The sequence below is a fragment of the Macrobrachium nipponense genome, chromosome 2 (genome assembly GCF_015104395.2).
Source record: "Macrobrachium nipponense isolate FS-2020 chromosome 2, ASM1510439v2, whole genome shotgun sequence".
Classification (NCBI taxonomy): Eukaryota; Metazoa; Arthropoda; class Malacostraca; order Decapoda; family Palaemonidae; genus Macrobrachium; species Macrobrachium nipponense.
In genome coordinates this window covers 156715819-156735226 of record NC_087201.1, presented here as the reverse complement: position 1 = coordinate 156735226, position 19408 = coordinate 156715819, and positions in this window count along the sequence as shown.

Here is a 19408-nt window from a genome sequence, read left to right as displayed (position 1 = left end):
CGTCCCTCTACCGACTCGTCAAGAAGATGACCGACGAGGAGGTCGAAACGTCACGTAATACCAGCCATACCAGCTATAAATCAAAGACGACCCCGGCCTGAAATTAAACTACGCCTACGGAATAATACCGGCACCGATTACGACCCCTGCTTGACCTGGACCTGAGATCCTGTTTTAATAAAATAAAAGATCACCTTCAGCATTTTTATAATTTTCAGAAATTCCTAACGTGAATATTGGCCAGTTACTCGGAAACATCGCTGAGCCAGAGAAGAGAATTGTAAAAAAAATAGAAAAAAAAAAAAATATATAAAGTCAACTCGCTTAATTCTGCCATTCCCTTTAACAGTATATTATTATTATTATTATTATTATTATTATTATTATTATTATTATTATTATTATTATTATTAATAAAAACAGAAAAATAACAATAAAACAAATTGCCAAGTCTTGCAAGAGACGTTTAGAAATCTCAAAAAAAAAAAGGAGGACTGAATCGTGCCTTGGAATAAGGAGTAAAAACCACTTAAGGAGGAACATATCAAGCAGACGACGCAACTTTCCATCGTGGGACCGAGTTCCCCAGTTACTCGAGTCAAAACTTGAGACTAATTGGCCTTCTGGCCATGACGACACGGGAACTATAATATCAGCAGCCCAAATTAGGTAGCTCTTATCTCAGAGTTCGCCCTGCTTGGGTTTATGTTATGAATCATAAGTAATAGATGCTATTAATCATAAGTAATTTATATTATGAATCATAAATAATTTATGTTACGAATCATAAGTAACAGATGATGAATTGGAAGTAATTCGTTATGGATCATAAGTAATTCTTGTTATAAATCATAAGTAATTCTTGTTATGAATCATAAGTAATTTATGTTATGAACCATAAGTTTCTTTTGTTTGTTAGTATGTTGTTTTTACGTTGCATGGAACCAGTGGTTATTCAGCAACGGGACCAACGGCTTCACGTGACTTCCGAGCGCCAACACCATACCGACCACGCCACTGAGCCGCTATGAATCATAAGTAATTCTTGTTATGAATCATATGCAATTTATATTATGAATTACAGGTCAGTTATATATAGTGATGATATAAATCATATTTAACTGATGTTAAGAATCATAAGTAATTTCTGTTATGAATCACAAGTAATTTATGTTATGAATTACAGTAATCTGTTATGAATCATAGGTAACTGATGTTGTGAATCATAAGTAACTTATGTTATGAATCATAAGTAATTCCTGTTATGAATCATAAGTAATTTATGTTATGAATCACAGGTCAATTTATATAAATCATTTTTAACTGATGTTACAAATCATAAGTAATTTATGTTATGAATCACACGTACTTTATGTCATGAATTAGAATAATCTGTTAGGAATCATAAGTAACTGATGTTGTGAATTATAAGCAATTTATGCTATGAATCATAAATAACTGATGTTGTGAATCATAAGTAATTTATGTTATCATTAGCAATTTATGTCATGATTCATAATAGATGGTATGGATTATATGTATAATTTAGTTTTGAGTCACAAGTGATTCATGTTACGAATCACAGGTAATTTGTTATGAATCATCCGTAATTTACGGTATGCATCGTAAGCAATTTATGCCATACATACTTACTCAAGTGTTTCGTATACATGGCATTCACATGTATAGATACACAGCATTTTACTACACAGACCCATACCTACTACTTGACAGATAATTCAACGACTCAGAAAATGCTTTTATAAATAGCTAATGAAGGAGGAGTGAGACCGAAGTTCTTCATTTTGTCGTTTCTCTAATTCCAATAGCATTATTACTATATTCAATGACCTGAAGTATATTTGCTTGTTTGTATGGTGTTTTTACGTTGCATGGAACTAGTGGTTATTCAGCAACGGGACCAACGGCTTTACGTGACTACCGAATCACGTCGAGAGTGAACTTCTATCACTAGAAATACACATCTCTCACTCCTCAATGGAATGGCCGAGAATCGAACCCTAGACCACCGAGGTGGGACGCAAACACCATACCAACTACGCCACTGAGGCGCTCTGAAGTATATTTGCAAAGGAGACAAAACTGGCCCATAAACATTAATCTATAGAAGTGGAGATAATGACATTTTCAATAAATATTAAACTCTTTCATAGTTATAAACATCGGCATGTCATAACGCCTCATAACACCAGATAGAACAGAATATGGAATTTAGGCCAAAGGCCAAGCGCTGGGAAATATGAGGTCTTTCAGCGCTGAAACGGAGAGACTGAGACTACAAAGGTTTGAAAGGCGTAACAGGAGGAAAACCTCGCAGCTGCACTATGAATAGGGGAGGGTGGAAAGTAAGATGGAAGAAAGAGAATATGAACGGAGGTACAGTAAAAGGAACGAAAGGGGTTGCACTTCGGGACCGAAGGCACGCTGCAAAGAGCCGTAAGTAATGCCCAGAGTGCACTGCATGAGGCGAACTGACGGCACTAACACCGACCCACCCCCCCCGCCAGACGATACTGCCAGGAAGACCTTTCTCAGTTCTCAGGTAAGGAGATTGAAATGTCTCTGGTACGGTCAAAGAAAGCACCTAAACACGCATGCGCGCTGACGTTGTAAAAAGCGAGGAAACTGCTTCTGCCTTTTGGTACTCGCACTGAAAGCAATAATGGAAGACCGATGTTGAAACATAGCTTTTGGAAGCTGGCCAAACAATAATTCTTCTATGATGATATCACCACTTTTTCCAACGTTCTTTTACATGAGATACGGAGCCCGGTTGGCTGCCGATGTCAAGAAATAAATACATATTCCAAAAATAATAAAATAAAAGATTCGATGCGTGTGGCATCAAAACAATCATCTTTATAGTTACAGGAAGCCTTAAAACAATACACAGTTTTCAGGTAGTGTTAAATGCCACGTATTTTCAAAATAATTTAACCTGAAATACCAGTTGGCGCCAAGCAATGTCCAATATTCTGTGTGTGTGTATATAAACATATATATATATATATATATATATATATATATATATATATATATATATATATATATATATATATATATATATATATATATGTGTGTGTGTGTGTGTGTGTGTGTGTGTGTTCATATTTTTTTTCTAACATTCAACATATTTATGTAATTTCCAATATTCAGTATGTATATATATATATATATATATATATATATATATATATATATATATATATATATATATAACTAAAGGTTACCAGTACAAAGTCGATCAGTCATCGCACAAAATGAAATCGTCTCATCCCTGACTACACGACTTCTATACATCTGGTAAGTGGAGGTAGATAATATCTGAAACTAGAGGACATCTACTTGAGCAGTTTACAACTATACTCTGATTTTTTTTCATCTGTCCATCCGCCTGTGGTGTTTGCGTATGGTAACACTGCGTCCTGTGCTTTAGATAGTTACATTCAGCTTACATTCAACAATAATAACAATATCCTATTTCGAATATTAACACTGTAATTCGCATACAGTAAATTATTAAAACACTTTTCAGTTGCAAATGTACACCCAGATATCCTTTTATTTACCTAAAACTTACACACAGCGTTACTATCTAAAGCCTGGGACGCAGTGTTACCATACCCAAACACCACTGGCGGGTGGACAGATGGAAAAAAATAGAGTATAGATAAAAAATAACCATAGTAGCACGAGTCCTGAAATGGAGAAACAAATCCAGAGTTATGTATGACTACGCATATTTAAAAATAAATCACTTATCTTTAAATATACATACCCATACATAACTGTGAACCTGTTTCTCCACAAGGGCAGAAGGTGCTCTTACCCTGGGCACGGGACACAAATCCGGGTGCTACCAGTTGGGAATTTGGGACAGCTTTCCTATTTTCGTTAGCCTTTTCTCATATGCCACCATCATAGGTTATAACCGACTTACTTACTATATATGAAGACTACTTTTCCGTTCGTCCACCATCCACTCTACCATGTGTTAGGTACAACTTCCTGGCTACTTTTCATATGGAATACGCTTTCCTTCCATAAGTATGATGATATAAGGAAAATACAAGAATATATTTTGCATGAACAAGAAAAAAAACATTCGTAGATGTTTCTTTGGTTTGGTGTTTTAACGTTGCATGGAACCAGTGGCTATTCAGCAACGGGACCAACGGCTTTACGTGACTTCCGAACCACGTCGAGAGTGAACTTCTATCACCAGAAATACACATCTCTGACCCCTCAATGGAATGCCCGAGAATCGAACTCGCGGCCACCGAGGTGACAGGCAACAACCAAACCAAACACGCCACTGAGGCGCTGACATTCGTAGGTGTTGACCAGCTCTGCTCTGGTGGACTTGTCAAACAACTATGAACATGTGTTAGCAAATAGGTACATTGTATATATTATATATATATTATATATATATTATATATTATATATATATATACTATACCCAACTATATATATAAGATATCCTCACCTGAAAATGAAAGAAGGAGGTACCAAGACTTTCAACTTTTATTCCAAAGTCATCTTCAGGGGTACTGAACAATTATTAAGAGAACAACTTATACAAGAAAGCAACATGAGGCCAATAAATAATAAAACAAGTCAACAACCTACTTAAGTATGCAAATAAACATTGTTCAAAACAAAAGACATACTTAACGGAAATATGTAGTTACTAAAATCACAGTACAAAACTATCTGTTTGTAAAATATATAAGAACTTGTTTAACTTTTAAATCATCAAGAATAAAACTTTTTAACAATTCGTCCATCCTAAAAAGACCATCGCTCATATTCATGTTATTAAAAGAACTAATGAGGCAACCTTCAACTAACAATCTGTCATGCATTGATGAACTTCTAAAAACGACTGTAGCAATTCCAGTCTATAGGGTGTTCAAAATCCCTCACGTGATAAAAAATGGCACTTGAACCGCTCGCAACCCGTACATTATATTTATGCTGTGTAACTCTCTTACTTAGTTCCTTACTAGATTGTTCAATATAAGGCAAATTACAAACAGAGCAGTTAATTTTGTACATGCCTCCTGTTGTCATCACTGATTTATTACAAAACAATGCATTTTTGACAGATGTATTATTACTAAAAACAACATTTATATTCAGACATTTCAGGCTACGTACAATTGATAAAAATTCACAGTGGTATGACAAAACTAAAATATTTTCAATTTCAAACTTACTTGATCTTCCGTGACAATAAAATGATTTTTTGGCACTTTGGAGGCAACTATCAATAAAATACCTCGGGTAACATAATTCTCTCGCAATTTCATAGATATTCTTAATTTCCTCGTCTAAGAATTAAGGATCACAAATTCTATATGCCCGTAAAAACATCCCTGAGAAGACTGTTCGTTTTATCTTGGGGTGATGGCTGGAAAAATTATGAATGAAAGCATTCACTGCTGTTGGTTTACGGTAAATTTTGAATTTAAAACCGTTGTCGGTTCTCATAACGACTGTGTCAAGAAATGGCAGGGTTTTATCCTGTTCTATTTCCAATTTGAATTTTATGGATGGAACCAGGCCATTCAAAAGTTCTAAAAACTCCAAGGGGTCACGATCCCGTGGCCACAGGCATATTATGTCATCAACGTATCTGTACCATGTCAAAGTAAACGTAATGATATTTGGTAGGTATCTGATTTCGTAAAACTCCGTATAGATATTTGAGAGAGTTGCAGATAAACAGCTTCCCATTGCCAAACCAAAAATCTGTCTATAAATACAACCATTAAACGTGAGGATCTCTTATATACTTCACCCACGGGACCATTGTGGATTTGCAAAAAAAAAATATATATATATATATATATATATATATATATATATATATATATATATATATATATATATATATATATATATATATAGATAGATAGATAGATAGATAGATAGATAGATAGATAGTTGACTATCTTTCAAGTTTTCTTTCAGAAAAAGGTATACAGAGTTGGATATCACCCAAAATGTAGAACGGACCTTTTTATTATTTCGTCTCTGGCAATGAGTCTGAAAAGTATAACTCGATAAAAGAAAAAGAATAAAAAAAAATAACTTCAGAGGTCCTGAACCCTGTTTTCTGTCTCGGAAGCCCCACAACTCTTGGGGATACTCGGAACTTGGTGACGCGAATGGCAAAATGATGTAAAGAGAGTTTGACAAGTCCTCGCATTTCTTTTGTTACTAAATATGCATTATAGGAGGGAGCGTTTGTTTTTTGTTTTTTTTTACTTACTGATTTTTTAAAGCACAGACATTTGTTACCATCATTACCGCCGTGGCTCATTATCGGAAATTTGCATTAAAATCTTACGGAGTTTGGTTACAGGAAGGGAAACTTTCTTTTTTTCCTTTTGAAGGAAGACAGATCATTCAAAAGATGTACATCAGCTTCCGTCCTCCAAACCATCCAGGATTTCATCAGCATATGGATCCTCATACAAAAGGGAAAGCTAACATTTTACACTGCTATACAACAGAATGTACCAACCAACAACTGGTCATGACGAAATTGAAAATATAAAAATAAAATTGAAAATAAAAAGAAAATCTACTTTGGAGGTACAAATGATACATAAGCAAACAGTAACTACAATAGAAAATAAGTTCTATAGATATCTGACCCCTACATGTATTTGAGTAACTTACAAATCAGAGAGCTCCTCGCTGGACAAGTGGTTTACGTGCACGCCTACCGATTCGGTAGTCGCGAGTTCGACTCCCCGCTCTGCCAACGTTGACCCAGAGGAATTTATTTCTGGTGATTAGAAATTCATTCCGCGATATGTGGTTCGGATCCCACAATAAGCTGCAGGTCGCGTTGCTAGGTAACTAATTGGTTCCTGGCCACGTAAAAATATCCAATCCTTAGGAGAGCTGTTAATCAACTCAGTGGTCTGGTTAAACGAAGACATACTTAACTTACAAATCAGAGGTAGTAAGTGACAAATATTCAAGGCGGATTTTTTTTTTCTTTAATTACAAGGACCAAACAAAATGCCTGAGCAATAGAAAATAGACATGACCAACCGTCAGAAGCTTCCCTAAGAAACAGTTTGAAAAGATCTTGACGAATTTCAAAAAGTTGTTATTTCCTATCCTTCCATTATTTTTATCCTATATCCTTATCAAATTCATTTCTTCTTATCACTGGCATTTCACCTCTATTTGTTTTCTCCCATTCTAGTCCGCTGCCTGACGTAAGAAAACTTGCCTAACAATTTAGTCACGACTCTAAACCAAATTAGATACTAAGACCAGAATAAAATTAGCCATAACTTCCATACTGTAAAAAAAAAAGAAAAAAAACTGCATAACTATCTTCGTATAGTTTTATTATAAATTCTATACGAAATCAAAGTATGAGCGTCTGAAAAATAAATCTCACTCTCTTGTTTGTTTATATGGTGTTTTTACGTTGCATGGGACCAGTGGTTATTCAGCAACGGGACCAATGTCTTTACGTGACTTCCGAACCACGTCGAGAGTGAACTTCTGTCACCAAAAATACACATCTCTCACACCTCAATGGAATGCCCATGAATCGAATGGATCTCTCTCTCTCTCTCTCTCTCTCTCTCTCTCTCTCTCTCTCCTGGTATCATTCTTATTATGGCAGATCCTGCACATTACCGGCGAATAATCCCCAAGGTTTTTTTCCTATTATTCTGAGATAAATCCCAAAGGTTTTTCCCTATTATTCTGAGATAATTCCTACTGCTAAGTTACTATAAACCAATCAAAATTCCACTAATAAAGATAAAACAATCTCAGAAAAGTTATATTTCATTTTTATTTCACCTCACGAGTGCGTATATGCTCAGTAAGTGTGTATCTGCTAGTAAGTCCACGTGTGTGTGTGTGTGTGTGTGTGTGTGTGTGTGTGGTGTGGCAAAAAGTAAGGCACGAAGAAAGGAAAAATCAATTGTATTTAAAGAAGTATCATCCTGTACAGAGTGGTGAACATTGGTGACACTTTTGTACAATTCAGGAGTTACGTGAAAGAGGACGTAATCAACACAAGGAAACAATGGCTATATGGATTAGGATACGGGACAGGGCGACAAATGTAATACAAGTAGGACAACAGAGGTGAGTGGCGCAGTGTACTGTGGCGAGATTACCGTTGTGCATGCGTACATAAAAAACAGATGTTACAGAGGCTTTGCTGCGCTCACGGAGTTTACCTTCGTGAAAAACAGCTGTATTGAAATATTCTTTGAACGCAATGAAAATCATATTTCAAACACAATTCCTCAGCTTAAATCTAACGTTAATAATAATAATAATAATAATAATAATAATAATAATAATAATAATAATAATAATAATAATAATAATAATAATAATAATAATAAATTGGCGCCGTGGAGGAGTTAGGTTAGGTCTTCAATAGACTTAAGTCAAGTTTAAGCAACATTGGCTCTGGTCAGTCGTTGGATGGGTGACGCTCTCTCGGCGTTGATTCCTTGGGAAAGGATCTTACCATAATTTCCTCAGTCTACTCAGCTGTAAATGAGTACCTATCCCTGATGGGTAGGCCTCCAGCTATGGGTTTAAATAGCAAAACTCAGCAATGATGGAAAGAAATGAAGGATTAAACGACAACGACGTAAATGGAACCTCTGGCAACAGAGGAGCTTCGTCCGGCAACCAGGTATTCAACCCAATAGAAGGGGAAGACGGTCAGGTACTTGGAGGTCGTCATCCAGCAACTGATCACCACAACGACAATAATCAACAGCCTGAGATTGGAGCTACAGAGGCAAAAAGGAAGAAATGGACAAGAGAAGAAAATAAGGAAATATGGAGATGCTACATCAGAAGCAACCCGACGGAGAGAGGATATAGAAGAAGATTGGTCAACATCTGGAATGAGAGGAATAACACCCCCCAAACAGAGCAGAGGCTGGCAGACCAAGTAAGGAACATAAAGAAAAAGAACTGGAAAGGGAAATGTCACACGACAACGAATTACACGAAGACGAACTGAGAGACGATGCCACAGAAGACGACAGGGAGGATGAGGTATCAAACAACGACACACGAAGAAACACCGACGAAAGAAGTAACAGAGAGGACGAATGGGTAGAAAAGATTAGACAATGGATGGAGCCAGATACAGAGAGAACAAAGATCCCCTCCATGAAAGCCTACAACACCAAGAAATTACGGGAAGAAAACAAGTGAGGTCAATGAAAATAATGGGCATAATACACACCACCAGTATCACAGAACAAATAACTTGACATAGTAGCAGAACTGATGGGAATCCGAACACCAACACCACCAGCACAACAAACCCAACAGAAACCAAAACAGCAACCTCCTTGGAAAGGCGCCTGGAAAAGCAAATCATGGTGATGAGATCTGACTTGAGTAAACTGAAAGAGATGGCAGAAAAAGAAAAAAAGGCTAAGAAGCAAGAAAAACAAGGGAGGAACTCAACGAGAATACAAAGTACAAGAGAGGGGACTAAACAGCACAATAGAAGACGTAAAACAGAGGCTTAAGGCCAAAGCACATAAGATCCAACGTACATGAACAGGAATAAGGGATACCAACAGAACAAACTATTCGGAACCAACAAGAAAAGACTATACAGCCAACTAAGAGGGGAAGACAACCACCCAGAAATTCCTGAAGCCGAACCAAGTAAGAGACTCTGGAAAACATATGGAGCAATCCGTATCACACAACAAACATGCAACATGGCTCCAGGAAGTCAAGGAAGAAGAAACAGGAGAATAAAACAAAGATTCACAGACATCACGACAGACACAGTCAGACACCAACTAAAGAAAATGCCAAACTGGAAAGCCCCAGGTCCGATGAAGTCCATGGATACGGCTCAAAAACTTCAAGGCCCTACACCCACGAATAGCAGAACAACTCCAGCATGTATCTCAATCACCAAGCACCCAAATGGATGACCACAAGAAGAACATCCTTAGTACAAAAAGACAAGAGTAAGGGAAATATAGCCAGTAACTACAGGCCTATCACCTGCCTACCAATAATGTGGAAGTTACTAACAGGTATCATCAGTGAAAGGCAGAGGAGACAAACATCCATCCACCACAACAGAAAGGCTGCAGAAGGAAGTGTAGGGGCACAAAAGACCAGCTCCTCATAGACAAAATGGTAATGAAGAACAGTAGGAGAAGGAAAACCAACCTAAGCATGGCATGGATAGACTATAAAGAAAGCCTTCGACATGATACCACACACATGGCTAATAGAATGCCTGAAAATATATGGGGCAGAGGAAAATACCATCAGCTTCCTCAAAAATACAATGCGCCAATTGGAATGCAATACTTACAAGCTCTGGAATAAGACTAGCAGAGGTTAATATCAGGAGAGGGATCTTCCAGGGCGACTCACTGTCCCCACTACTCTTCGTAGTAGCCATGATTCCCTTGACAAAAGTACTACAGAAGATGGATGCCGGGTACCAACTCAAGAAAGAGAGGCAACAGAATCAACCATATGATGTTCATGGACGACATGGTAAGAGCATCAAGGAAATAGATACCTAATCCAGACTGTAAGGATTGTATCTGGGGACATCAGGATGGAGTTTGGAATAGAAAAATGCGCCTTAGTCAACATACAAAAAGGCAAAGTAACGAGAACTGAAGGGATAAAGCTACCAGATGGGAGCAACATCAAACACATAGATGAGACAGGATACAAATACAAATGGAAGGAGGAGATATAAAACACCAAGAGATGAAGGACACGATCAGGAAAGAATATATGCAGAGACTCAAGGCGATACTCAAGTCAAAACTCAACGCCGGAAATATGATAAAAGCCATAAAACACATGGGCAGTGCCAGTAATCAGATACAGCGCAGGAATAGTGAATGGACGAAGGCAGAAACTCCGCAGCATAGATCAGAAAACCAGGAAACATATGACAATACACAAAAGCACTACACCCAAGAGCAAATACGGACAGACTATACATAACACGAAAGGAAGGAGGAGAGAGGACTACTCAGTATAGAGGACTGCGTCAACATCGAAAACAGAGCACTGGGGCAATATCTGCCAAAACCAGTGAAGACGAAGTGGCTAAAGAGTGCATGGGGAAGAAAGGGAAGAAATGGACTAATAAAAGCAGACGAAGACCAGAAATATACAGGACGGAGAGACAGGAAAGAACAGAGGACTGGCACAACAAACCAATGCACGGACAATACATGAGACACAACTAAAGAACTAGCCAGCGATGACAATTGGCAATGGCTACAGAGGGGAGAGCTAAAGAAGCGAAAATGAAGGAATGATAACAGCCGCACAAGATCAGGCCCTAAGAACCAGATATGTTCAAAGTACGATAGACGGAAACAACATCTCTCCCATATGTAGGAAGTGCAATACGAAAAGTATGAAACCATAAACCACATAGCAAGTGAATGCCCGGCACTGCGCAGAACCAGTACAAAAAGAGGCATGATTCAGTAGCAAAAGCCCTCCACTGGAGCCTGTGCAAGAAAACATCAGCTACCTTGCAGTAATAAGTGGTACGAGCACCAACCTGAAGGAGTGATAGAAAACGATCACGCAAAGATCCTCTGGGACTATGGTATCAGAACGGATAGGGTGATACGTGCAAATAGACCAGACGTGACGTTGATTGACAAGGTCAAGAGAAAGTATCACTCATTGATGTCGCAATACCATGGACACCAGGGTTGAGAGAAGAGAAAGAGAGGGAAAAATTGGATAAGTATCAAGATCTGAAAATAGAAATAAGAAGGATATGGGATATGCCAGTGGAAAATCGTACCCATAATCATAGGAGCACTAGGCACGATCCCAAGATCCCTGAAAAAAGGAATCTAGAAAAACTAGAGGGCTGAAATAGCTCCGGGCCTCATGCAGAAAGAGTGTGATCCTAGAAACGGCACACATAGTAAGAAGAGTGATGGACTCCTAAGGAGGCAGGATGCAACCCGGAACCCCACACTATAAATACCACCCAGTCGAATTGGAGGACTGTGATAGAGCAAAAAAAAAAAAAAAAAAAAAAAAAAAAAATACTAAAGATACAAGAGCTCCTTTTTGAAATGGTTTAATGGAGCAACAACAACAACAACAACAATAGTAATAACAATAATAATAATAATAATAATAATAATAATAATACAGATGTTGATACTGATAAGAGACAAGCGCTCCTTTTGAAAAGGTATAATATTAATAATAATAATAATAATAATAACAACAATAATAAATAATAATAATAGATGCTGATATCGGCAGTGCTACAACCGTTCCTTTTATAATGGTTGAACCATCTTCAGCGGAGCCTATTCATTTTACCTTTTTTTTCCCTACCAGCACTCAAGAGACCGTCACTTGTTTCCTACCAGACGAGAGGACACGGTTATCGGAAGCGATAACTTGATTAGTCAAAAACCAAACAGAAAACAAGAGAGAGAGAGAGAGGAGAGAGAGAGAGAGAGAGAGAGAGAGAGAGAGGATTTTGCTGAAGTAGGTATTTCCGCCCAGTAAGACTGCTAAGGGTGGCCCACACAAGATGAATTTGTCAATAGTTAAAGATGCGTGACTGTAACTCCCTAATGAGTTGCATTACATGTTTGTTAAGAAAAAAGCGCTATCACATTTCCTTGTGTGAAAATGAACGAATAAACACGTCAATTATTAAAGATGCGTGACTGTAACTCCCTGGTTAAGTTGCATTACGTATTTGTTTAAAAAAAAAAAAAAAAAAAAGGCACTATCACATTTATTTATCCGAAAGGCGCACAAATAATCATTGACATAGTAAGAAAATAACAATCTCCTGAAAAAAAATTTTGTGCAATGAAACAAATACAGAATACAAAAAAAAATTTTACATAGCATTTTGCACAGTAATATTGTTTACATTATATAATTGTGGAGTTTTATTACACGAACACTGATATACTATAAATCGTATCAGAGGAACCTTGCAAACCACTTTAAAACTTAAAATCTACCGGAAAGCCGAAAACAGACAAAAATAGAAAACATCCTTTTTTTTTTTTTTTTTTTTTTTTTTTCTAAGAAGAGGCTCCCCAGCCTAAAGTAAATACCCGAGTGTAGGAGAAATCCGTGCGAGGAGAGAAAGAAGTCTCTCACCCCCTCCTCCTCCCCCCTGACACCTACGAACATCCTTCTCCTCACTAACCCCCTACCCCCGCCCCATCCCACCCCCTCTCAGTTTCTCCCCCTTTAGGCAGATGACCCTCAGGCATTCGAGGGGAAGGGATCTTGGAGGGGTCACTGGGTGAGGAAGGAGAGAGAGAGAGAGAGAGAGAGAGAGAGAGACTCCATACTTTCCTGAAGATCGTGTGGCTGTTCCAACGCAACTGAAGGCGATTCAAATGTATGAGACAAAAAAAAAAATTAATATATACTGATAAGATACGAGACGTATCATACGAATACCTTCAATATAAACAGTGAGGAAAAATGAGATGGGGGAACTACACGAATTTCAATGGGAGGAGGAGGAGGAGGAGGAGGAGGAGGAGGAGGAGGAGGAGGATGAGGAAATGAACACGTGGTTAAAAATAGAGGATGGAAACAAAAGATAACAAAGCTTATTAAGGATAAGGATGAATGGTGTTGTGTAACTAACAACAAAAGGAAAAAACGAGAACAGAAATTCTAGTGAAAAGGAAAGTATGTCGGTGGGTTTTTTTTTCCATAGGGTTTTTTGTGCTGTCTTGTCATTTGGTCAAATTACGACAATGTTAACGTCATTAGTCTTAATTTGCAGTGTTCCTCTGTCCCCCTGATTCGGGTTTCTCCAGACTAAAGATTTGTTAAAAATGTTACTATTCTGACCAGCTATATCAATAAGAGCTTCAAAAAATTACAGAGTAAGAATGAGTTGCATACCTAACATTTATGTGAACATAAATCTAAACAGTACACGAAATGTAGTATATGTGATATTGTAAATATATAAAATTTGATGTCTTAATTCGCCGTGCTTCTCTGTCCCCATACAATGAACGGGTATGAATTGATTCAGCTTTCTCAAAATTAGATAAATTAATGAAAATGAAAATGGGATTATTTAGAAAGAAAAGAAAGTAGCTTACATAACATTTACGTGAACGTAACTTTAAACAGTACATGAAGTGTATATGAAATTGCAAATATAGTTGAAATGTAAATGAAATTGTGAATATGAAATTTGAAACTACGTTCCCGATCTCTGAAAAATTCCTTTAGAAAACATCCTGCAAACGTGATTCTTTCAAGGGTATCCTACCGATGCAAGTTTAGGTGTTGCTATAAAGAACTTTCCTCCTTATGTCCTCAGATTTTCCTCTTCTTCATGCTTGGTAGCAATAACAGGAAAAACATTTCAAATAATATAAAAATATAATTTATATAAATATATAATATATATATGAAATATATATATATACGGATATAATATATACATATATATATATATATATATATATCTATATATATATAAATAAATATATACATATATATGTGTGTCTGTCTGTATACATTATAAATATATAAATAAACAAATATATATATATATATATATATATATATATATATATATATATCTTAAATATATATATATATATATATACATACACATACATGTATATATATATACACACACACACGACACACATATATATATATATATATATATATATATATATATATATATATATATATATATATATATACATATATATATATATATATAGACTGTGTATTTAAAAATGTACTAATATACATACCTATAAATACATTTATTTAAATGTGAATGTGTAATATATAAGTCCCAGGTTGTACTTCATATTATATTTACCGATGTACTGGCTTTTTACCTACAAATTAATAAGGAAAGTTTTATTAAACAGATGTAGACGAATCTCCTTTTGTAACGCAATTGATCACAAAGGGATCCCGAAGTTTGTTTTCATTAGCCTTTCTTCTACTGTTTGCAGAACTTGTTTGAATTTTTTGCATACCTTTTAGCTTATTCTCTTGACATTTCAGTTGCAATATGTCAAGGTTGATCATTATTATTTGCACGATATTTAGACTAAAGTGGCAGAAACACGACGAAAAACCAATGACTCTCTAAGCACAGGCAAAGCCTGATGACGTCACGGGTTTCACAACCCCAAAAACATAACCTGACTGGGATCCTTTAGGGCCAGTTCTGAGCTAAGGATTCCAAGGGAATTAGGCCTATTGTTGATTACATACGTTGTTTATATATATATATATATATATATATATATATATATATATATATATATATATATATATTCGAAGTTATTATCACTAAAAAATTCCCCATCGGTTAAACATACATGAAAATATATTAATTCTGGGTAGAAGCGAATGGATATATTAAAGGACCATCTGTAGCTTAATGCATGTATATGAATCACGTGATGCGATAAAAATTTATTTATATATATATATATATATATACATATATATAGATATAAGGCTCTTGCTTGAGCCTTATCCCAGTAAAGACACAGTTAAAAGGAATATCATTGAATCTTGTTTCATCAAGTCAAATAATAGAAATGTTCTAAATTTAAGTCTTGGTTTATTTAAACTTGATGCTTTCATAATGAAAAAAGTTGTAGATAAATATAAGCAACAAAATTAATATATTCAGTTTTTAGATATTTTGGACTGTAAAGAAACTTTGTAATTTCGGTTAGGGTCAATCTGTTTAGGTTTGTGACCGTGTAATATCCGATAATCCTGGATTATCTCTTTTTAATTTACCCTTTTGACAATTAACCATCTGTATTCTTGATCTTGTTTTGTACCTGAGACCTTTCTCTCCAATTGTACTTCATTTACTCCTTGACAATGTCTGAGTAAAGACGAAAGCGCTTGGATTTCTGTCTATCATTTTTCTGTGGGATTCGCTTATTTATGAAGTCACGTGCATCTACTTTGATTTTTTAAGCATATATATATATATATATATATATATATATATATATATATATGTGTGTGTGTGTGTGTGTGTGTGTTGTGTGTGTGTGTGTAAATAAATTCTTCACCTGAGGGCATATCTCCTAGTATAATTTCCTATAATTATTTAAAACAGAGTTGTAATGGGCCTTTTTTTTTTGTATTATTGATGTATACGTGTGTATATTTATAATATATATATATATATATATATATATATATATATATGTGTGTGTGTGTGTGTATGTTGTATATATATATATATATATATATATATATATATATATATATATGTCTAAATATATATATATATATATATAGATATGATATATATATTATATATTATATATATATATATATATATTATTACATATGTGTGTGTAATAACTTTCAAAAATAACCCTTAGTACTGATTTAAATATCAATATATATAGATGAGATACATATATAATATCTAATATATATATATATGATATGCCCAGGCATTGGAAAGGAAGAACCCCAAATTGCCCCCAAGGTGCCGATTGCAGGAAATTTTGGACGAGGGAACCAGTGTCCCCCAGAGAGAGGGAAGGGTTGAGAAAGAGAAGTTTTCAGGGGGGAACGGCGAGAGGGAGGGGGAAGCAGTAGGGGCCGACCGACACGCTAGAGGTAGGTTAGTTTCAACCAACCGACGATCGGCTCGTCTTTTTGGCCAGACATTTGAACGAGGGAATAACATAATTAAGAGAGTTTGTTTTGGTGGTTATCTCCCTCGGAGAACGTTTCCAGAGTCCTGCTGTCCTTCGTAACTTTTTTGTATATAATTTTTGAAAAGAAAAATCAGTACGGCTGATGAGGGTCTACTGATCAAGTAGACGAAAGCTCCCGTCTTTTATGTATTTTTAATACACATTATTTTACATAATTGTGGACTTTGATTACTTGAAGATTTTCCAGTCACGTTATGGTGATTTTTTTGAGATATATATATATATATATATAATATATCTGTGCTTGTGAGTCTAAAAATAACCGTTCAGTACTGATTTAAAAGGATAAAAATCAACCAGCAATGACAAAAAGAATCATTTTCAACTTGAAAGCTTCCCAAAAAGAAAACCGAAAACCGAAATCTATACACACACACACACACACACACACCACACTGCTGTCTTTTGCTTCTTCGAAGCAGCAGCAGCAGCGTCCCTCCAAAACATTCCTGCCATTAGTTTCAAGTTATTCTCAAATGATTTCGTTTCAGAATTCGGCGACTGAAGAAATTCCATTTCTTCCGGAAATACATTTCCACGCGGAGTGTCTTTTGGGGGTAAAACAATGTCGCTGCCTTTTGGCCAAAGCTTTGAAAAATATTTTTCATTTTTATTATTCGTCGTCGTACATAATTTCACTCTTCCTTTTCGAGAGATTTCAAGTTATACTTCTTTTCTGGCCGCAGCTCCTGTAAAGACGGTTACATATATATAATATATATATAATATATATATATATATATATATATATATATATATATATATATATATATATATATATATATATTTCTGGCTCACATCAGGATCGAACCCAGGGAAGCTGGGAAAAAACTCACAGGATGCAAGGGCAGCTAGCCTGCCCAGTTAAATCTTAGGTACATTGGTACTTTTGGTTCCAACTTCTTTCATGGCGCGTGTGGTCTGGTTGGCAGCGGTCTCGTCTTTCAATTGAAAGACCTGTGTTCGATCCTGATGTGAGTCAGAAATCCATACATATATATATATAATATATATATATATATATAAATATATATATAATATATATATATAATATAATCTTTCTCATCTGTAATGATGTTCTCTAAATACTTTGGAATTATTTCTAAAACGCCCTAAGATAAAGTAAAAATAAATTATTTTGACTAAAAGTATCCCCAAAGCTTGCTATTAGTGCAGTTTTTATTTAGGAATTAGGCTTTATTCAGTTTGAACTTCATTAAAAGCAAATTGTTGCAATTCGGTCGTGATGTGTGTCCCCTTGACTTGTGAATCATTTTTGTGTTAATTTGTTCACGACTAAATTTTTCTTTGGTTCAGTCATGTCATTATTTTGCTCTGCCCAAGTCATGCCGACTAAGCCAATCAGTCATCTACGTAAACTTACGAACGAACCCAGTTTTAAGAAGGAGTAAAACGGTCGTGACTTTTTTTGCGAAATGCCTCTACCTTAATTGAGCAATCAAAGAGTACTTTTACGAGTACACAAGTCAGGAGATCACCAGAGGTTTCATGGGTACAAAACATACCCACCACAACCTCGAAGGCCTAATTGCAAACCCAGCGTCACGAGAAATATAGGTCCTATGAATCCTATGCAATATGACGAATTAAAACCTGAATTCACTAGCTTATCAAAGTGAGTGACTGTATCGATTCCAAACTGCGCGTTTAGTGGAGATAAACAGCAAGCTAATCCTGAGTGGTCTTCTTTATGACACGCCACGTGTGTGTGTGTGTGTAAAAAAAAAGAGAGAGAGAGAGAGAGAGAGAGAGAATTAAGAATTTCATTAAGTGCTTCCACTTCAAGAAAATGACCACAATAACATGAACACAGACTGATCAAACCTACAAATGTCGAACTTGAACAAAAGCTTGATCGAAAATACAATACTAATTCCACCGTCGAAGACTTCCAAGTTCTAAAAGCAAAATACGAATTTGCAAACCACACGCAAGATTTTCGTGACGGCTTCGCCCACTGAGTGAGTCGGTAAAATACCATCAGCATTAAAAACGAGGAATGTAGTCTGTTGCACACAAATAACAATAAAGTGCGACTATTTTTCCCTTCCGTCTGCAAAACCAGAAAGCAAAACTCGAGTAAAATAAACCAAGGATCTGAGGAGGGTGCACGAAGGAAGGTACAAAGGGTATATGTCTTCCGCGAATGGATTTCCCTTCCACGGAAGTACGCAGAGAAAACCACAAAACAGTGTACTGTTCAAAGTACGAACTGTGAGCTTGAAAACAGGGCCTCATACGATTTTTCTCTATATTTATTATTATTATTTTTTTTTTTCTTTTGCTCTATCACAGTCCTCCAATTCGACTGGGTGGTATTTATAGTGTGGGGTTCCGGGTTGCATCATTATTATTATTATTATTATTATTATTATTATTATTATTATTATTATTATTATTATTATTATTATTATTATTATTCATAAAATCAATTCTACCCACCGATTGTACATGCCCATGCCTGCTATAAATACGTGTAAAACAGTATCTTAATTCACTCTGCTGTATACTCTCAATAGATGACTAGCCTGTGCGCTGTCGACACGTCAGAGGAAATAAACCTAAGACAACTGAAA